At 40.8% G+C, this 23301-nt stretch overlaps 1 protein-coding gene across 1 annotated transcript in view; it reads left to right on the top strand.

The window, feature by feature from the left end:
• Positions 1-23301, top strand: part of LOC149168069 (MAR-binding filament-like protein 1-1) — a 223285-nt gene that overhangs the window by 64864 nt on the left and 135120 nt on the right. The window lies entirely within an intron of this gene.

The raw sequence follows: 23301 nt of genomic DNA, 5'->3' as shown, positions 1-23301 counted from the left end.
ATTTCAGTAATATTGAAAACCACCAATTTAATGGTGAGTTCAGTCTTTTGAAGATATCATTTTTCATATTTCTTTGTACATTTTGAAAATGTTCTGATCAGGTTAGGGATTGTTGTACTTAAGCTTTTCTTCTTGACACCAGTTTCATTCTCTCCCTAAATAAATGCCTAATTGTAATTTGTATTTCTCATTTTCATACCTTTCTTAGTTCCAACTTTCTTCTTTTCCCCATTTTTAAGAAAAAAACAGATTTATAATAGCTGCCGAAAATTTATGTAAATACAGACCAAACATTTTGGCAGCTTGATGTACTCATGGGTGTTGGAGGCTCCCAAAATTTTGTATCTAAATACCAGATCTGATTTTTGAGAAAACCAAAAGGACTACATCAATCTGTTCTTTCAAGATTATTGAACAGGTGTCCATAACAATAAAACTTTACTGGTTATACCTTTAAACCAAAGTAAGATAAGAGGACACCAAGACTTAACATGCCAATAGATAGAATAAACACATAGACTGATTTTTCCGCATAGAAAGAACTCTGGTGAGGGGCTGGGGAGTAGGTTTAGCATTTGGCAGGGAGGACTCAGGGTTGAAGGGTTTGCAGGTGTGTGGACATGGGAAGTAGCACACTTTTCAAAGCGGTAAAGTCCTAAATCATTTGGTGGAGAGGGGAGGTTCTTTTGATTATGAGGAGTAAATATGCAAGCTAGTCTTGGAGTTTGGGTGTCCACAGGGTCCAATCTAGGGGGAGTATGATCTATCTCATTAATGACATGTACAGGAGATTAGGGCCTGATGTTAGAGGTCAATCTACCAAGGGGTCCATTCCAGGAGGAGTACAATGGTTTCATCTCATTAATGAAGTGCAGGATGCTGGGGCCCAGTGGTAGAGGTCAATCTGCCAAGAAGGAGATCTATCGATCAATGTTTAGGAGAAGGGTATGGGGGGTCAGAGGTATTATGGTATTACCAGATGACAGGGTCTTCACAATCAGGCTAACCAGGGTCCATTAGTAGTATGGCATAATGCAGAATGTGCCATTGGATCCTAGGCCTCACCACATTAGGGTCTATCATACTTGGTGAAGCTTAAGGGGTGTTGAATCAAATGACATCTATACTGTGGGTCCTATGACACATCCCTCAGAGATAGATAGCGGGAAGGATAAATCCATCATAAGAGGGCACCTACAATCATGGCAAAACATGAAATTCGCTGGAGGGGAAGAAGATGGTAATGAAAGAACAGATGGACACATGCCTTGATTTTCATGAGAATGGGGTTCCATCAGAGGCAAAAAAAGTTAAAAACAGAGTTATGACGAGAAAAATCAAAGCTCAGCCGAGAGGATCCTTGAAGGAAACAAATTGCTATATCTCCGAGATAACTGAGGACCTCTTGGACAAACTTGCACTGATGGTAACTCACGGAGGTAGGGATAAACAGTTGTAAAGGATGTGCAAGCAGAGGGATAGAAGCCAGCACAAGTAGTGACTGCATGCAAGGAACCTCCCAAGCTTAGGAAAAAGAAGAAGATCACCTGCATAAAACAGAGAAGATGAAACTTGTTATTGAAGAGTTGACGGTAAAGGAAAATAGAGAGATGTACTTGGAACAAACATTAATTGGTCATTTTAGTGGTTGACACAAGGTTGCATGGAGCGGGAGCATTTTTGAGAGTGGGAGCATAATTTTCCAAAAATTCTTTGAATCGGAGCATCCTGGGAGCATATATATATATATATATCTGTTATTGCATTTATATTAAAAAAATATACAGAATGCCAAATTAGTTGCAGAATACATAAAAACGTGCATATTTGTAGATCAATGAAGATAGAAATGGCATCCATAGTACATTAATGATTAATCATTCATGCATCAACCATCTAGATTCTAGCAATTACAAACAAGCATACAAATTTGAAAGCCACATAAAAGAAAGTAGACCATGAACTTATGAAATGAAATAGGTTATCTAGTAACTATCAACAATAACATGACCAAATAGTTATGTTTATAAAATAGGCCATTTGCACACTGGAATATGAAGATTGAATGGTTCAGTCACTCCAAAGTTCAAACAATAAACTAAACTAGTTGCTAAACACCTCTCTACAGAAGAAATGTTCACCAATTGTGAAAGCACCTACATTGCCAAATGTTCTAGCTGTGGGGTAGCACTACCATACATGTTCCACTTTGGTTTGTTGTTGAAATTTGATGTTCTATGCTGAAACAATTACTTATCATGAAACTTCTTTCAGCTGCAATATCAGTTAAGCTGTTGTAGATAGAACATACACCATATAAACCATATGCACAATAGAAGACAACCAAGAACACAATGGGATAGAGAATTTAGGTCCAATGCCCAAGGAAAAACCCACAAGGGCAAAACCCAACCAGATTATTCTTCTATTAGAAATCAATTGTTCAGCAGAGAAACAAAATACAATGAGATATCAAGAGAATGAGTAAGTTCACCCAAATCTGAACTAGTTGTAGCAAGAAGATCTCTGGTAGCAGCAACTGATGCAAACACTGAATCACTTTGGCTCACCAAGTTCTGCTCTTACTCTCCAAGTCTCTCTTCCTCTCTCTCAATCCTTCTCTAGTCTCTCCAACTCTCTCTTTCACAAGTTCGAATTCTCTTTTCACAATGCACAAGTAAGTAAGGAGAGAAGATATGAGGCACATATATAGGAGGAGCAACGAGTTCATGTCATAAAGGAGGAGTAACTTGCATGCTTTGAGGATGAGTAACATATGCCAATTTAGGGAGAGGTACGCCTGCCTTGTAACTCATGCCATAAAAGGAGAGAGGTACACATGCCTTGTAACTCATGCCATAAAGGAGAGAGAGTGTAACATATGCATTGAAGAGTGCAGAAGAGGAATCTTTTATGATGAGTCTTTAATGGGTGTAAGAGAGTGTAAGAGGAGTGCAAGGAATCCATTAAGAGAGAGAGAGAGAGTAATGCATCATTGTGTGAGAGAGAGTTATGAGTGCCATCAAAGAGAGGTGCGAAGTGGCATGATTGAGTGCCAAGTAGGCAAGATGACATGTATTTCCATTTTGATAATAATATTATAGTATCACAAGGATAAGAATAATATTAATGATAATGTTGAGGATTAAGTAAAAATTGAACAATTAAGATTGATTAAGGATAAGTGATTTTCCATCATCTATACTTGATTACCAATTGAAGCAAGGTGATTTACTATTTTTGAAAAGTCATGCTTGAAATGATAGACATTACTTTCTATTTTTAGAAAGTCACTCTAGAATTGTCAGAAATGCGATTTTATTCAAGGAAATTCATCATTTAGCTGCCAATTTTCAATACTGCCTCTCATCTAGGGAGGAATTTCTTTTTGAAACAAGGATCTCTACTTTGGAACAATGATTTTACAATCTAATGAAGAAGAATCATCATAGGGGAGATTCATCCATCATACTATATTCACTTTGGGGGATTACCACTTGCCAACACATGACAAGAATCTCGCACAACCAATTCTGATCTCTGCTTGGGGGGATTACCACTTGTCAACACATGACAAGGATTAGACACAACCAAGTGTCATCTCTGTTTGGGGGGATTACCACTTGACAAGGATCACGCACAACCAAGTCTCATCTCTGCTTGGGGGGATTACCACTTGTCAAGGATCACACACAACCAAGTCTCTGCTTGGATGGGTTACCACTTGACAAGGATCAGACACAACAAAGTCTCATCTTTGTTATGCATGACCGCCCCCTCTAGGAAGGGTCACATCCATCAATCCAAGCTGCTCTCTAAAAACCAAGAACTTCCCTTCCGGAAAAGGCTAGGTAAGTATGTTAGCTATTTGCTCCAGTGTTGCAAACATCTCGATAACATCCTGGTTTTATCTTGAAATCATGATTTTTTGGCCTAACCAATGTTTGCTGATTTTTACTGATATTTTGATTTTTCCGATGTTTGCCAATTTTTACCGATATTTTGCTGATTTTTTGGTTTTTTGGACCCTTGCCGATTTTATCTTGATGTCGATGTTCGCAACATTGATTTAATCATTAGTCGCAATATGATGGAGTCTCTCACTGCTTCTCTTTGTACCAATGTTGCAGTTATCGTTATCAGGATATTATCGGCAAGGGAAAAATCGGGAAAAAATTGGGAAAAAATCGTAAAATACAAAAATATTCATTTTTTTTCAATTTTTTTAATATCTAAAGCATCTACAACATAAAATAAATACATTGACACATAAATATGATAAAAGAACTAATATATAAGATGTGTAATATCATTTCTAGTGCTACATCACACATAATAGTGAATCCTGTCGGATGGACTCCCTGCCCATTCTACATCGGTGAAGCCTTGAAGCTTCACTCCCTTTGTTCGTCTGTACCATAACCCAAACTGAGTAGTGCCTCTGAGGTATCTCAATACATGCTTTGTCGCCTTCCAATACAGCTTGGTAGGCCTAACCATCGCTTGACTAAGCTGGTTAATTGCATAGCACATATCTGGTCGTGTGTTCACCAAGTACATGAGTGAACCCACAAGTTGCCTGTAAACAGTAGCTTCCACTACTTCCCCTGAAGTAGCATCCTCCTTCCTCCAATTACCAGCTAGAGGAGTTTCCATGGGCTTACTGCTCTCCATGCGGAATTTCCTGAGTATCTCGTTGGTATACTTTCCCTGAAATACAAACAACTCGATCTCCCTGCCATACCTCCATGCCAAGAAACTAATGCATGAGCCCCATGTCCTTCATCTCAAACTCTCTTGCAAGGACCTCCTTGCAAGATTTGATGAGCTTCTCATCACCTGTCAGTATGAGATCATCTACATAAAGTACAATGATCAACAACTTACCTTACCCACTATGTGATACAAGTCCGCATCTGCTTCAATCTTCATGAATCCCAACCCAGTGAAGTAGCTATCTATCATGGTGTACTAAGCATGGGGTTGCTTGCTTCAGCCCATACAACGCTCTCTTGAGTCGGCACACATGCGACTCACGGTCCAAGGTTTCAAAACCTTCGGGCTGCTCTATGTACACCTCTTCCTCAATCATGCCATTGAGGAAGGCAGTCTTCACATCCATCTGATGGATCTTCCAACCCATTTGTGCTGATAGTGCCAAAATAGATCTGATTGACGAGTACCTTGCAACAGGAGCAAAGGTCTCATCATAGTCAATCCCCTCTACCTGTGAAAAGCCACGGGCCACAAATCTGGCCTTATGCTTCTCCACACTACCATTTGTAGCTTGCTTTACCTTGTAAAGCCAATGGGAGCTCACAACTGACTTGTCCTCCGGTCTCGGGACCACATCCCAAACACTGTTTCGAACTATGGAGTCATACTCCTCCACCATCGCATCAACCCAAACCGGTTGTATATGACATTATGACAATTTAACAAACAAAAACCCCATCAAATCAACTCAAAAATATTTGATAAACAATGGGTTATCTAAACCCAACCAAAAAAATAAACCAAAACAAAACACATAAATTTGGTGCCCATACCAGTTTGCCAGAGAAAATTGATCCTCTCCTCCTTAGCTCTCAATCCACCAGGGTTTTTGAGTCGTTTTTCTCCTCCAATCAGCTCCCAATTGACCAAGGTTTTTCTCCTAGGTCACTCCCAATCCACCGCTGCCGCTGTCTGTCCAAATGAATAAATTTTTTTTTTGGTGTTATAAACCCGCTGTCCGCCGGCCTGACGATAACAACGCCATTGAATCGCGATTTTTTCGTTTTTATCGCGATCTTTTTTTCCAAAAAAATCGTGAAAAAAATCTGTTTAAAAATTGGGCGATAATATTGTTGAATTATAAAAATCGCGATAATCCGATAATATCGTGATAAAATCACGATTTTCGCATCACTGCTCTGTACCATATCCGGATATAGTGATATTTGATCTCAATGGTGCTTGGACTTGTCATGGAACATAGGATTTTCAGCAAGTCAAATCCCACTCTTATTGTCACAATAAATTACTGTTGTATCCAATACATGCTCAAACAACTCTCCAAAGAGCTACCTTAGCCATACTGCCTCACAACTAGCCATGCTAGCAGCAATGTACTCGGCTTCAATTGTGCTAAGGGCTACAAACTTTTGTTTTCTGCTCAAGATATCATGGTAGATCCCAGGTTGAAGCAACGCCTAGATGTGCTCTTCTTGTCAGTAGACTTACTAGCCCAGAGTACCCAGGTAGTCTTATATCTTCGGAAATATTTCTGAATCCAAGATTGATGGTCCCATGCAAGTATCTCAACACATGCTTTGCGACAATCCAGTGTGCATGTGATGGCTTAATCATATATTGGCTCATAGTATTGACCACAAAACGTATGTCCAATCTAGTGTTCACTAAGAACATCAGTGCCCCAATTAGTTGTCGATACTTGAAGGATTAGCCAAATCAAGTCCTACAACTTCACCACATAGCTTCTTGAAATTCATCTCCATTGGAGTATTCATGGACTTACATTTTGTCATGCCAAATCTTTCTAGAAGCTTGACAACATATTTTCCTTGAGAAAGGAAAATCTCACCAGGTCTTTGCCATACTTCTAGGCCTAGAAAGTAGTGCATCAAATGAAGATCTTTCATTTCAAATTCAGAAGCTAACTCCCTCTTACACTGGAGGATAAGAGGTTCACCACTGGTAAAAAATAAATCATCAACATATAATACCAAAATCAAAGGCATACCTTGGATTGTTTTGAAGTAAAGATTTGGATCAACATTACTTCTAGTAAAACCAAGCTTCATCAAGAAGCTATCAATGTGGGCATACCAAGCTCTTGGAGCTTGCTTCAAACCATAGAGGGCTTTCTTCAGTCTACATACATGAGTTTTCCGGTCATGTACTTCAAAGCCTTGTGGTTGCTCCACAAATACTTCTTCCTTGAGGAAGCCATGCAGAAAAGTAGTCTTCACATCCATTTGGTGAAGAGTCCATCCCTGGCTAGCAGCTAGAGCCACAATAGATCGGATGGTGGTGTATCGGGCAATAGGTGCAAAAATATCATCATAGTCTATTCCCTCTTTCTGAGAGAAACCTCTGGCCACAAATCTAGCTTTATATTTTTCAATACTGCCATCAACACCATGCTTAATTTTATACAACCATTTAGAAGACACAACAAACTTACCTTGGGGTCTTGGAACTACTTCCCATACATCATTATGAATGATGGACTCATATTCTTCAGCCATTGCATCTTTCCATACTTGATCTTTCACAACTTCTTCAAAAGTGCATGGTTCTGCTTGAATAATGTTGCTCATGGCTACAACATATCCCTGGAACTGGCATGGTTTCTTGCTTTCTCTGAAGGTTCCTCTAGGGGAAACATGTTTATCAGCATCTTGAAGAGTGTCATGAAGCCATAATGGTCTCTTTCTAGCAGGAGGATCACATGGAGGAGGATCCAAGGGGTCCATGGGCTCCATGGGTTCATCAACAAGATTAGTTTCAGCCTCAGGATCTTCTTGTATTTCAAATGCATCATCTTGTCTATCAACATTAGCAGGAGGAAGAGGAGTGTCTCTTGCCTTTCCAAGAGTTGCATCTTCATCAAATGTTACATCCCTGCTAAACTCTATATTTCTTTGACCAGGTACGTATATTTTGTAAGCTTTAGAATTCTCACAATAACCAACAAACGTACCTTTCTTACCTGAAGCTTCTAGCTTGTTCCTCTTTTCTTTTGGCACATGGAAGTAGATAGGATAACCAAAGATCCTCAAGTGCCCAACCTTAGGCTTTTCACTAGTGAAGACTTCTTCAGGAGTCTTGTTGTTTAGGGCATGATGAGGAGATCTATTTTGGACATAGACAGTTGTGTTAGCAACTTCTCCCCATAGGAACTTTGGTAATTTCTGATCATGCAACATAGCTTTGATTGCTTCCATGATAGTTCTATTATTTCTTTCGGCCACACCATTTTGTTCTGGGTTATATGGTACAATGGTCTCTTTCTTGATTCTAGCTTCTTTGCATAAGTCAATGAAATCATTGGAAGTGAACTCTCCTCCATTGTTAGATCTGAAGATTTTGATCTACTTTCCAGTTTGTTTTTCTACCAGAGCTTTGTAGTCTTTGAACATGTTAAATGCTTGACTTTTATTTTTCAAAAAATAAATCCATGTCTTGCGAGAAAAATCATCCACAAAGATTATATAATACAAGTAGCCACCAAGAGAAGTTACAGGCATAAGTCCACATAAATCATAATATAAGATGAAGTATTTGACTGGTTCATCTTTTGATCGAAGGGAATGGTCCCTGTACTTGATTTCCACTTGCATACTCTTGTAAAACTCCATCATGATCTGCTCTAATCTCCGACATTCCAGAACTATGTTTCTCACATGAGGTAATGCTTTATAGTGCAGACGAGCGAACCTTCGGTGCCAAAGTTCACTTTGATGATCGCTGTCATGGATAAGCACATGGATTGGTCTTTCATTGACTTTATATAGACCTTCACATCTTGATCCTAGAGTGAAGGCATCTCTCATGCTAGATCTCATCAGCCAAGTGAGAACTTTACCATTTATGAAAACAACTTTCATTCCTTTATCTTCTAAAGTAGATATAGACACAAGATTCTTTTTCAAACCAAGTACATACAAAACTTCTTGAAGTGATATAGTTTTACCTTGATCCAGATGGAAAGAAACAGAACCAAATCCCTTTATAGGATATGTAGAGTTATCTCCAAGAATGATTTTCAAATCTGTCTCCCTCTCAACCAGATTTGAGAGTACTTCTTTATAACCAGTAAAGTGCCTTGAAGCACCACTATCAACCAACCATTACAAGAATCTGTAGGAGAGGAACTAGAAAGAGAAGAAACAAGAAAGTATTATGATTGTGTTTCAGCTGCATTGTTATCATACCTTGGGTTCCTTGAAGAACGGTAGCTTTCTTTATAAGTAGAAGAAGCTTCTCTTCTTCTTCTTCTATAATAAGATTTGTTGGTACGATTTTTGTAGTTGGATCTCTGTGCTTTTCTGTTTCTGGATAGTCACAGGTATAGTGGCCATGCCTATGGCAATTGTAGCATTGGACTTTTGATAAGTCTTTGTTCCATTTAAAGGAACTGTTGGAAATGGGAGTAGGTTTTTTTGAACAGTGATGGCCTCTTCTTCCTTTCTGCTTTTTGCCTTGGACAACAAAGGCAATAGGTTCTCCCTCCTCATGCTTGGGAATTCTTCCTCTGGAAATCATTCAGACCTCTTCTTGACTACACTTTCTCGGGAGTTCATCAAATGTGGGAAACTTGGCATTGTTGCTGATGGTAGTAATAAAAGTTTCCCAAGTTAGGAGAAAGACCTCAAAGCGTAATCAACACCAACTCTTTATCATATACAATTTCATCAACTGTTGACAACTAATCTTTGATTTTAGATATCCTCATGGAGTATGCTTGAATGGTCTCTTCTCTGTTCATTAATATCCTTGAGTGGATTCTTCAAGGCAAGAATTTGTGTCATGTCCCTTCCTAAATTATTTTGGAACAAGATTAATTTTTATATTATGGGGCCAATTTTGGAGCTAGTGGGTCCCATTCGATTTTATTAGGAGATTAGACTTAGGAAAAATTATTTTTGTTGTGGTTAAGTTATACATGGGGGCCACCCACACTAGGGAAATACGCACTCCCTAGTTTGATTTGCATGGAGGTGGTTAAGTGAGGGCCCACGATGGAGGAAGAATTGGAGGGAAAAGTGCTCCACGAAATCTATATAAGGAAGGAAACTCTCCTCATCTCATTCATCTTTTGGCATATCGATTTCTCTTTGGTTGCTCGAGCTGCTTAGTCGAGTCACTTGCTCTTCAACACGAGTGCTCAAGCAAAGAGCTCACCCTTTCTTCAGGGGACTTTGAGTGCCACACTAGGAAGGTTTTTCTTCATTTCTTTAGGAGGAGGATCTCATTGTGATTTCTAGCAGTTGCATTCATCTCCAGGTGGTGCGTATTACTGGAGGACATAGTGAAGAGGAGGCCGAGTTTGCTTGTGGTGTCTTGTAGTGGAGTTTGGGTGAGAGATTTTCCAAAGAGGAGGCACAGGAGGATTATTGTCATTTTGGAGAGTTTGGGAGTTGGAGGAGTGTGCTACTTTGCAGGGTGATTTTCGCACTTCCTGGGCCAACGCAGAGGCAACACTTGGTGCTCACGTGGTGGGTAGAGTATTAGTCTTTGAGGTTGAACTTTACCGGGGAGGTTAAGGGAAACATTTGGAGAGGAGATTGCTTCATTTTTGGAGCATTGGAGGAGGTTTCATTGCTGTTCCTTGCAGGCCATATTTCTTGAGCAGTTTGGAGGGCATATTGGAGGCCGAATTTGGGAGGTTGGATTCAGGCCAAACCCTTTCTAAGTTTTTGTGGGTTTAGGCCAAGGAGCTTGGGGTTAAGGTTTTAGCATTTTCTGAGCACCGGAGACGCGGTTTCTTGCAATTCCTTTCCAACCAACATTGTGGTTTTTTGTAGACAACGCAGAGCATTAGAGGAGTAGTCATTTTCCAGCTTAGAGATTATTGTTTATCACCGGGGTTATGTCAAGCTTGCCCTTGCGGCAAGCCCAGGTGCATTTTCCATACTATTGTACTTGCTCCATTTCATTAATAAAGTGGCTCAAATGGTTCTCATTTCTGGAGTGTATTGAGTATTTGCTGATTGTTTAATTTTTCTTGGTTAAAAATCGTTTTTTCTTTGCATATCACTATTTATATAAATTTGGAACATTACAATTTGACTCAAGTTGTTCACCTGATACATTACAATCAACTTATCATACATTTCTTTAAATTTCTTTAGGTTGGGGCCACAACTGATGAGATGGTCTCCAAGGGAATCAAGGACAATATTTTTATCCTTGACTTCTCTTTTCTCGTATCTGGCCTTGATAGCTGCATTAGAGTTTTCTACTGGATTTGCTATCTCTCTTTCAACATACTGCAGTACCACATGTTCCTCAAGAGTAATATCCAATCTTGCCTTTTAAGTGCTGAAATTTGAAGCATCAATCAACTTCTCTTCATTCTTGAAGTAAGAAGAAAACATCTTGATCTGCTCACACAAATTTCAGCAACAAATAGAAGGGGCAACAAGTGACATTTTAGCAGCAAATAGAAGGGACAAGTGATATTTTAGCAGAAAATGAACAACAAATATAAGGGACAACTGGTGATATTTCAGCAAAAAATGAGCAGCAAATAGAAGGGACAATAAGTGATTTTTCAGCTGAAAATGAGCAGCAAATAGAATGGACAACAAATGATATTTCAAAAGAAAATGAGAAGGGGCAGCGAGTGATATTTCAGCATCAAATGAGAAGGGAGAAGCTCTTGTCTTCACCAAATCTTTGATACCATGTTGAAATTTGATGTTCTATGCTGACACAATTACTTATCATGAAACTTCTTTCAACTGCAATATAGTGAAACAATTATAGATTAGAACATACATCATATAAACCATATGCACAATAGAAGACAACCAAGAACACAGACAACCAAGAACACAATGATGTTAGAAAATTATAAAGGCAGAAAGATTTTCTTTATATAGATAATTACTTGTGACTTTCTTATCTTTATGTTCTTCTTTTATCTTTTAGTTCATCAAGCAATTACCAAAACAATAGCAGAAAGATCACAAACACCAGATATAGGCGGACAACCAGGGAAAACTCTGTATCTAGGGGAAAACCCAGTCAACAACTCTTCCTTGATAACTTCAAGAGATTATCCAGGACCCTTGACCTAGACACATACTTCCTCCACACCAAGTTAGCCCTTTCTTCCTTCTTGCAAATGATAACCCTTCAGCAACAACTTGCAGCAGCAATTTTGACCCAACAACTGGCAGCAGCAACAACAACAACTTCGACTTGACAAGAGAGAATTCGATCGCCTAGAGGAGTCCACACGAGAGAGAGAGAGATAGATAGCCCAAAATTTCGATCTTGATCTTTTCTTTCTTCTTCCCCAACTTCACATTCCTTTTAGCCTCCTTTTCTAACTTTGCACTTTTCCATCTCTTCTTCTTGGATATTGAACTTGAGTGAGTGGGGTGCTCCAAATGAATTCAAACTGCTTGTATATATAGGCTTTTGGTGAGGTCGAATTACCCAGAATGAGGCTGACTTGGTGTGGAGGTGACAAATAGCTTATTTGACTCAATATTAATTCTTTCTACATGATTCAAAAGCCCAAGAAGGGTCTCTTTAAATGGAAAATGACTCTAATGACTCAGAATAAATCCTAGAAGTCCTCAATGGGGACTTTGACCTAAAACATGATGACCGAAGATAATAATTTCTTTTTCTTTCTTTTGATGAATACATTTCATTATGACTCAAATACAATTTATGAAGACCGAACCTAGTTACATTTTTCAACACTCCCTAGTAGGGAGGTATTCATACTTATATATACAAGTACATGGAAGATCTCAAAACAAATGAACCATAAAGAGTTTAGGAACTTACAGTGCCACAGACTTGATTCTTGACCAGGGCAATCTTTCCATGTGGGACTAAGATGGACTAAAGCTTTCAGCCAATTTATTTACCATCAGGCTTAAGCCTTAGTTGCTTCTTCGACAACATTTGCATGATCTATATTTCTCTTTCTATTTCTCGGATTTTCAGGACAATCACTTTTGTAGCGACCCATCTTGTGACAATTGTAGCATTTGATTTTGGATATGTCTATCTTTCTTCTAGGCCCTTTAGTCTTTTTGAATGATTCTTTGTTCTTGTGATGACCGGAGTAGGCATTTGAAACTTTTTCTTCATTCTCTTTGTTGCTTACTAGAGAAATCCTAACTTCTTCTTGACTGCAAGCATTCCATAGTTGTTCATGTAGGAGTCTCCTTCCACCTATTGAGACCTGATGAGAAGGCACTCCATGATGTTGGTAAACATAAAAGTGCAGTGATTACATGATCCTCCTCCAGTACTATCTCATTAATTTCCTGGAGTTCATCTCTTAATCTAGCTATTCTCACAAAGAAAGATGCCACAATGTCTTCCTTTGTCATCTTTATAGATCTTAGTTCATTTTTAAGGCTTGCTATTTGACCAAGATTCTTGATAGTGAATAATTTTGATAAAGCCTCATACATCTCTTGAGCAGAGTCTATGTTAGATATATAGGGGATGAGGTTATCTTTTATTCCATCCACCATTAGAGTCATAGCCAATATTTTTGTCTCCCTGAATTTTGCCTTTTCTGCATCACTTGACTCATTAGTAGGCTTCTTTACCTTTCCCTTGACTAAATCCAAAACTTTATTCTTCTCGAGGATGAGGTCTATCCTCTTCTTCCATGCCCTATAGTTAGATGCTCCTTCTAGTTTGTTTTCACCCTTCATTGAGTTAGACATTGTCCTTGAAGATGATAGATTTGACTTCTTATATGTTCCTTTTGATAACCCTTATTCAAAGCTTCTTAGAGCTCCTTACTCTTCTTTCAATAGATTTTTGAGCCGCCTTTTTTCCCTTCTTTACCTTAGCTATGAAACCATGTTAGAAAATTAGAAAGGCAGAAATATTTTCTTTATATAGATAATTACTTGTGACTTTTTGATCTATATGTTTTTCTTTTATCTTTTAGTTCATCAAGCAATTACCAAAACAATAGCACAAAGATCACATACACTAGATATAGGTGGACAACTAGGGCAAAACCCCTATCTAGGGGAAAACCTAGTCAACAACTCTTCCTTAATAACTTCACGAGATAATCCAAGACTCTTGACCTAGACACAAACTTCCTCCACACCAAGTCAACCCTTTCTTCCTTCTTGCAGATGATAACCCTTCAACAACAACTTGTAGCAACAATTTTAACTTAACAACTGGCAGCAACAGCAACAACAACTTCAACTTGACAAGAGAGACTTCGATCTCCTAGAGGAGTCCACATGAGAGAGAGAGATAGATAGCCCAAAATTTCAATCTTGATCTTTTCTTTCTTCTTTCCCAACTTCACACTCCTTTTAGCCTCCTTTTCTAACTTCGCACTTTTCCAACTCTTCTTCTTGGATATCAAACTTGAGTGAGTGAGGTGCTCCAAATGAATTCGAACTGCTTGTATATATAGGCTTCTGGTGAGGTCGAATTACCCAAAATGAGGTTGACTTGGTTTCCTCGAGGCCGACTTGGTGTGGAGGTGACAAATAGCTTATTTGACTCAATATTAATTCTTTCTACATGATTCAAAAGCCGATGAAGGGTCCTTTAAATGGACAATGACTCAAAATAAATCCTAGAGGTTCTCAATGGGGACTTTGACCTAAAACACGATGATCGAAGCATGAAACCCATGCTTTAATAAGTCATAATAATAATAATAAAAATTTCTTTTTCTTTCTTTTGATAAATACATTTCATTATGACTCAAATACAATTTATGAAGATCGAACCTAGTTACATTCTTCAACAAATGATACACAGAGAATTTAGTTCCAATGACCAGGGCAAAACCCACGAGGGGAAAACCCAACTAGATTTTTCTTCTATTAGAAATCAGTGATTCAACAGAGAAACATAATACAATGAGATATCAAGAGAATGAGTAAGTTCACCCAAATCTGAAATAGCTATAGCAAGAAGATCTCTGGTAGCAACAAGTGATGCAAACATTGAATGGCTTTGGTTCATCAAGTTCTTCTCTTACTCTTCAAGTCTCTCTCTCTCTCTCAATCCTTCTCTAGTCTCTCCAACTCTCTCTTTCACAAGTTCGAATTCTCCTTTCACAATGCACAAGTAAGGAGAGAAGATATGAGGCACATATATATAGGAGGAGCAACGAGTTCATGTCATAAAGGAGTAACTCGCATGCTTTGAGGAAGAGTAACATATGCCAATTTAGGGAGAGATACGAATGCCTTGTAACTCATGCCATAAAAGGAGAGAGGTACACATGCTTTGTAACTCAAGCCATAAACGAGAGAGGTGCCCATGCCTTGTAACTCATGCCTAAAAGAAGAGAGGTACACATGCCTTGTAACTCATGCCATAAAGGAGAAAGATATGCATGCCTTGTAACTCATCCCATAAAAGAGAGAGAGTGTAACATATGCATTGAAAAATGTGTAAGATGAATCTTTTATGATGAGTCTTTAATGGGTGTAGAGAGTGTAAGAGGAGTGCAACAAATTCGTAAAGAGAGAGAGAGAGTAATGCATCATTGAGTGAGAGAGAGTTACGAGTGCCATCAAAGAGAGAGAGGTGCGAAGTGGCATGATTGAGTGCCAAGTAGGAAAGGTGACATGTATTTCCATTTTGATAATAATATTATAGTATCATAAGGATAATATAATATTAATGATAATATTGACAATTAAGTTAAAATTGAACAATTAAGATTGATTAAGGATAAGTTAAGTGATTTTCCATCATCTATATGTGATTACCAATTGAAGCATGGTGATTTACTAATTTTGGAAAGTCATGCTTGAAATGATAGATATGACTTTCTATTTTTAGAAAGTCACTCTTGAATTGTCAGAAATGAGATTTTATTCAAGGAAATTCATCCCTTAGCTGCCAATTTTCAACACTTATATCAATGTCCTCATCATTAGTATCATCCTTTATTCTTTGCCTCTAATCTAGCCCTTGCCTCTACCTTAAATAGAAAGTCACTCTTGAATTGTCAGAAATGAGATTTTATTCAAGGAAATTCATCCCTTAGCTGCCAATTTTCAACACTTATATCAACATCCTCATCATTAGTATCATCCTTTATCCTTTGCCTCTAATCTAGCCCTTGCCTCTACCATAATCCTCTAGGGATAGGCACTGCCCAATTTCAATGAAACTTCCTAATCCAAGCCTTAAAATATGGTAGAAAAAGCTTAACATGCTTGATCAATGATTTTGGTTCAAGTGAAGGGTACATTTTTGCTAAGGCCATGATAAGGGAGTTCAACAATTATCACCATCAACATTGGGTTACATTAGTGCTTGGTGCTCTTGATTAAATGCCAATTACATATCCTCATATATGATAGAATCCAATGAAAATGCTACAATCCCATTGGTCCTGAAATCCTAAAAATTGTTAAGTCTACTGACTTTTGAATGGGATATGAAATTCTATTTTCTCCATATGAAGCCTGATGAGGCTGGGATCACTCTCAAACATCCTGAAACAATTAATGATAATGTTAAAAACATAGGTAAAACATTACGATTAGGAAGCACCTTAGGGAGTGTCTAGGGTGCACACAAGGAATTCTTAGGGAGCGTCCAGGGAGTGCCTTGGGAGCGCAGTCCTTGGCTCAAGGAGCATCCTTGGGAGTAGCACATTCTCGAATTGGCAGTTAGTGTGCGTAAAAGGCCTGGAGCTTGCTCCTAGGGGGGATCCCTAAGTTCTTACACTTGGAGAATGGTTGCAAGGGTTGGAACAAGTGAGGGGGGGGCACTTCCTATTAATTTAGGTTTTTCGCATATTCAAATTTTTTCAACATATAACATTCACCCCATAACATCATTTCATCATTATTAGCAATTATGTAGAGAGAACAATAACATCGAAAATGCAGCGAAACATAAAGGAACAACGAAAGAAAAGAACACACAATGGAGACACCAGGATTTAGGTCACAGATCAGGGCAAAACCCCACAGGAGGGAAAACCCAACTAGATTCTTCTTCTATTAGCTATTTATCAATTGTTCAACTGAGGTACAAAGTACAATAAGAATGAGATACATCAATCACATCAGGTCTCCTAGGGCCAACTCGAGTCACTTCATAACTATGTTTGTGAACTGAACGATCTGATCTCTAGAGAACTGCTGGCATATTGTTGTCACATGAAGCGTCATCAAAGATATATTGCCATTAAAGATTACTATTATGAATACGCTGCCATTTGCCAAAACCAACTTCCATGTCAAGGTCACTGTCATAGTAATGCCATGGTTCATTGCCATTTCAAGGGTCAATGCCATATCTCCAAGTCACACCATCACTGTCTTACTATACATAACATTGACTCATTGCCCATACTTCAAAGTTACCGCTATGCTAAAATATCAAAGATCATTGTTATGTCATGTTCACTGCTACATTACTGTCATATAGAAGATTACTGCTGTTCACTAGGTTACTGCCAAATATAGAGTTAATGCCAAGTCTACCATATTAAGATCATTTATTGTCATCATGATTACATCATTGTCAATAGAACACACTCTGAATATACATAGTCATACAAGAGACATCTTGTCATTGTCATACATTACTTGACCAGGGTTACTATCTCACCACGAAACAAGGATTACTATCACACATTGAACAGTCATATATTATAGGTTAGAGTCCTCTTGATTTCACAAAAAAATATAATGTGAGCTACCATATATAATGCGAGCTTCAAAGATCATATGTGAACTATAGAAGTCAAGCAATGTCACCATGATATAATTTGATGCACAAAAGTCCAAGCGATGTCACTGATGCCAAGAACAAGCCATTGTGAGAATTACGATGCCATACTATATAATGTGATGCCACTAATGCGATTTCATACTGTATAATGTGATGCCACTGATGAAATGCGGCTCAGTGTATAGTGTGATGCCACTGATGCGATGCAGCTCATTGTATAGTGTGATGCCACTAATGTGATGCAGATGTCGCAGTGAAGAGATGCCACAGTGATGCCACTGTAGAATATGAGTCAATAGAAAAGTGAAGCCATACGAGCCAACAGAAAATGATGCCATGCAATCCAATAGAAAACGAGCCACAATATGATCTAGCGAGCCACTCAAAAAAACATATGCGAGTCATAGTGTACCTTAGATAAACTTATGCCAGTCATACTGTGAATATAATAATGGTGACAAAGACAGAGTGTGGACGTCACATATCAAAGTGAACCACAAAGAACATGATATAATCGAGCCTTTGATTAAATGTAATGTTCCTAAACAGGAAATTAAGTGATAATCCAATTAAACAAACAATGCAACAGTGGAAAATTAAAAATTAGCAAACACCCATGAGACATTGTAACAGTAATAATGGAACTGCTGAGCCATATATTATGAAATATGAGAGCATGAGTACAATATATAAATGGAGTAGTGCACCTGAGCTTGTCTCAAGGACAAGCTGGACCAAACCCAAGTGGTAGAATAGGTGGAAAGATGGCTGCTCAACTGTTTCTCTACTAGGCTCTGCGCTGTCCTAGTAAACTGCTAATCTGCTGACTTCGGCTTGCTGGAAAGTGCCCAAAAACTGCCCATAAAATTTTTCCCCTTCAGCCTTAGACTCCTTGGACAAAACCTAGAAAAACCCAGAAGGGAATTTCTCTGATTTTGACTTGGATTTTCAGCCTGTTGAGAGCTGCTCTTCGACTACTGTTGCCAAATTCGATTTGCAGGAATCAACCTGCAAATCCACTTGGAAACACCCCTAAATTGCTGCTTTCCCCTGTACCATCTGATCCCTTGCTTCCCGGATGGTCTTTGGCCCTGATGGATTCTCAATCAAGCCCCACAAATTTGCTGCTAGAGGCAACTGTGCAGTCTCTCTGCTTAGAAATGTATACTGTTGCGTGTACTGGCTGGCTGGCTGCAAACACTGATAAAATATCCTCAGTCCTCCGTCTTCTTTGCTCTCGAAAAATCCCAGCAAGTTAGTGGCCCCTTGGTTGGCTAAATCAACTTCTACGTATTTCTGGATGCCTAGAAAACACGCAGTCCCTTCCTCTGCGTGGCTGGACGAGCTGTGAATCACTGCTGGAAATTCTTGCAATCTCTGTGGAATGGCCTCCCTAAGGTGGGCATGGATAGTCCCCCGAAGTAGAGGTTGAATCTTCCCTGCAGAAGACTCGTGGCTAAACAGCCGGTAGACTTGCTAAACAACAGAGTGTACAAGAGTGGGTTTGTTTGTCAAATATTCAGAATGCTGGAAAATGAGAGCTCCATCCTCTTTTATCACCTTGGGCTCCCGTAGCCTCTTGTGGGTCCCTCCTTCCACTAACTCGAATTCCCTCCAACATCCTCCTTGGCCAAATTTGAATTATGCATGTGGTGGCCCCCACATTCCACTAGCTGCCAAAAATAATTCGAACTGCCTATAGTTCCTAAGTTTCTACGTCTGGGGTCCTCCTCCTAAACCAAAATTGTATTGCTACATCCCGTGACTATTTCATTTGAGAAGGGACATGACAGTCCTCCCCTCCCAAATGTTGCTTGCCCTCAAGCAACCTCAAAGCTGGGTGCTCTAGTATGTGCTCACCCTCCCAGGTGGCATCCTCATCCGGTAAGTTCTTCCAGCATACCAAGAACTCCTTGATGGTTCTGCTCCTCAGTCTTCTCTCCCTGCTCTCCAATATGGCCTCTGGTTCCAACACCAAATTGGTCCTCATCATCCAATGGGGGTAGATCAACTGCTGCGATCACTTGTTGTCCCAGCGTCTTCTTTAAGTATGAGACATGAAACACGTTGTGGATCCTGCTCCCCGGAGGCAGTGCTAGCTCACAGGCCACCTCCCAGACCTGCCTGGTCTCCTGGTAGGGCCCATAGAAGCGTGGTTGTAGCTTCTCGGCCCGCTTCTGTTTCAACGTGGACTGTCTATAAGGATGCAACTGGAGGTACACTAGGCCCCACTCCTCAAAGTGCCTCTTTATCCTGTGCCGATCTACATACAATTTTTGTTGATTCTGGGCTGTCGCTAGATTATCCTTGAGAGCTTTGAGGATATCTTGGCTCTCTTGGACCCAGTCTTTGGCCTTTGGGGCTCAGCTGTCTTCGAAAATAATATCAGCAAAAGTTAGAGCATCATAACCATAAAGGGCACGAAAAGGAGTCATACCAATAGACATGTGGTGCATGGTGTTGTAGCAGAACTCGCCCAAGTGCAACCACCAAATCCACGTCCTCTACTGACCCGTCACATAGTTCCTCAGGTACCCCTCCAACCACTGGTTGACCCTCTCTGTTTGGCTGTCCATCCGAGGGTGGTAATTGGTGCTAGGAGTAAGCTCTGTCCCAACCAACCTGAAGAGCTCCTGCCAAAAACCACCCATAAATTTGTTGTCTCTGTCACTAACAATGTTCTTGGGGAGTCCATGTAGTCGGAAAACCTCCCGGAAGAACAACTCGACAACCTGGGCAGCCGTGAATCTAGTGGGGATGGCAAAGAAATGGACAAATTTGGTCAGCCTGTTGACCACCACATATATGCAATCTTTCCCCTGTACTGTGGGGAGCCCAGTGATGAAATCCATTGAGATACTTTCCCATTTCCCCTCTAGAATGGGAAGTGGCTGTAATAGCCCTGCAGGGTGAGTCAACTCCCCCTTGTTCCGCTGGCAGGCCTCACACTCCCTTACGTGCTGCAACACATCCTCCTTGAGGCCTTTCCACGTGAACCTCTCCCGAACAACCATGTAAGTCTTCTGGAACCCCTGGTGTTCGGACAGTGGTGAATCGTGAGCTGCCTGGAGTACCCTCTCCCTCAACTGTGAGCTGGGTACTAAGTAAATGCGCCCCTTGTAATAGATGACCTCATCCATCACATGGTAACGCTCATCTGCATGTGTCCCCTCTAGCACCTCGCAAGCCTTCCTGTCCTTGGAGTACTCAACCAACAGCTGAGCCTTCTAATCCTAGTAGATGCTCATAAGAGATAACCCAGTCGGCCTCCTGGATAGAGCATCGGCCACCATGTTGTGCTTGCCCCGCACATACTCAATATCAAAGTTGTAGGCCTGCACCTTGCTGACCCATCTCTGCTGCCTGTCATTGAGGCCCTGCTACCCCATGAAATGTCGAAGACTGTTGTGATCAGTCTTCACTCAGAATCAGTTGTCCACCAAGTATTAGCGGAACTTGGTGAATGCATGCATGATGGCCAACATCTCCTTATCATATATGGAATATGACAACTCGTGTGGTAGGAGCTTCCGACTCTCGAAAGCTATGGGGTGCCCCTCCTGTGACAAAACGACTCCAACTCCCACCCCTGATGCATCACACTCCACCGTGAATGGCTGGGAAAAATCTGGGAGTGCCAAGACAGGGAAACTACTCATCACCTCCTTGAGGTGATCGAAAGCGACCTGTGCTCCCTTAGTCCATGCGAAGGCCCCTTTCTTGGTCAAGTCGGTCAAGGGTGCTGCCAACTGCAAGAACCCTTTGACAAACTTCCTGTAGTAAGTGCAAATGCCCAAGAAGCCTCTCAGCGTAGTCACGTCTCGAGGTACTGGCCAATCCCGGATGGCCCTAATCTTCTCCTCATGAACCTTCACCCCGTCTGCTCCAATGATATGCCCGAGATAAAGCATCTCTGTCAATCCAAACTCGCATTTGGAGAGCTTGGCATAGAACTGCTTCTCCTCCAGAATGCGCAGTACCTCCTCCAAGTGTTGGAGGTGCTCCTCCCATGTCCGACTATAGATCAAAATGTCGTCAAAGAACACTAGCACGAACCTCCTCAGCTGCCCCCGAAAGATGTGGTTCATGCAAGACTGAAATGTGGCGGGAGCGTTGGTCAGCCCAAATGACATGACCAGAAACTCAAAGTGCCCATAGTGGCACCGGAATGCTGTCTTCGGGATGTCCTGATCTTGAACTCTGATCTGGTGGTACCCTGAACGCAGATCGATCTTAGAGAAGTACTTGGCTCCTCTAAGCTCATCCATCAGCTCATCAATGCAGGGAATGGGGTATCGATTCTTGAGGGTCTTCTTGTTAAGGGCTTTGTAGCTAAGTTGCACGAAACGGGGAAACGGAAACGAGTTTCCGAAACGGGAAGCGAAACGAAACGCGACCTCCCCAAATTTTGGAAACGGGGAAACGCGAATATATATAATAATATATATATATATATTAAAAATATTTAAAAATTATTATTATATATATGTGCAATCATAAAGCATGAATGATGTGATGAGAGAATGAGCCAAGCTGCTCTTTTATAACTTTAGAATAGGTTTCTAGAACTACCTGGAAACCCTAAAAAAATTTAAAAACAAATTAAAAAAAAATAAAATTTAAAAACAAGTGTTTTTTTTGGGGAAACGTGGCATGTACGGCCTGGAAACGCGTTTCCGGCCGTACGGCCACGTTTCACGCGTTTCCGGCCGTACGGCCACGTTTCCGTTTCGGGAAACGTGGCCGTACGGCCGAAAACGCGTTTCCAGGCCGTACGGTACGGGGAAACGAGTTTCGTTTCGTTTCCCCTGGGGAAACGGACCCCCTGCCCACGTTTCCTGCAACTTAGCTTTGTAGTCTATGCACATCCTGAGGGTCCCATCCTTCTTCTTCACCAACACTACGGAAGAAGCAAAAGGACTGGAACTAGGCCTGATGTGACCCAAAGCAAGCAGCTCCTGAATAGCTTTCTCTATCTTGTCCTTATAAGCTTTGGGGTGCCTGTAAGGAGTAGTGATATGCCCGGCTCTAGCTCAATGGTGTGCTCAAACCCTCTATCTGGTGGCTGCCCTGGTGGAATGTCCCCGAACACCACTACGTACCTGTCCAGAAGAGCCTGTATGTCTGTCGGTGGTGACTGTGCCTGTCCCCCAGCCTCTGAGATCCTCAACTCAACTACCCATGCGATGTCCCCATGTCGAAGATCTGCCTCCATCCTGTGGGCCGAAACTATCTGAGGCGGATAAGACTGCATGCCTCTCAAAACCACCAGTTTGTCGTCTGGCCCCATGAACTCCATCTCAGGTTTCCTCCAATCAGTCGTAACTCTCCCAAGGGAATACAACCACTGGACACCCATCACCACATTGGTGTCTGGCACATCGACCACAAAGAAGTGGTCTGTCATCGAGTAGTTTCCCATAACTACTGTCAAGGAGGGCACGTATCTGGTACACTGGATGGTACTTCACACGACACTAGGACTGAGAATCCCTCAAACTTTGCCGTGGTGAGGCCCCTCCTCTGGACCAGCTATGCATCTATGAAGTTGTGGGTAGCCCCACTGTCCACTAGTACCGACACCCTCTGTCCCTGTACCGTACCTCTGATCCGGAGTGTCAAAAACTTAGGAATCCCGCATAGAGAAGCAAGGACTCCCCCTGATGAGGCAAGAGATGCCCCTCCCTGTGGAGGTGGTGGTGGTGGTGGCCCTTTGTCCCCTGAACTCTCTCCATTTGTCCCACTGCAATCCTGCTCCACCTCGTCCTCCTGGTCACTGTTAGAAAAGACCTCAATGTAGTGTGCTCTACCCGCTATGCACCTATGGCCTGGTGCCCAGGGCTCTCT

The sequence above is a fragment of the Pinus tabuliformis genome, chromosome 5_1, assembly GCF_031772625.1.
Source record: "Pinus tabuliformis cultivar Carrire ecotype Pingquan chromosome 5_1, CPIR1, whole genome shotgun sequence".
NCBI classification, from domain to species: Eukaryota; Viridiplantae; Streptophyta; class Pinopsida; order Pinales; family Pinaceae; genus Pinus; species Pinus tabuliformis.
This window is presented reverse-complemented; position numbering and strand designations above follow the sequence as displayed.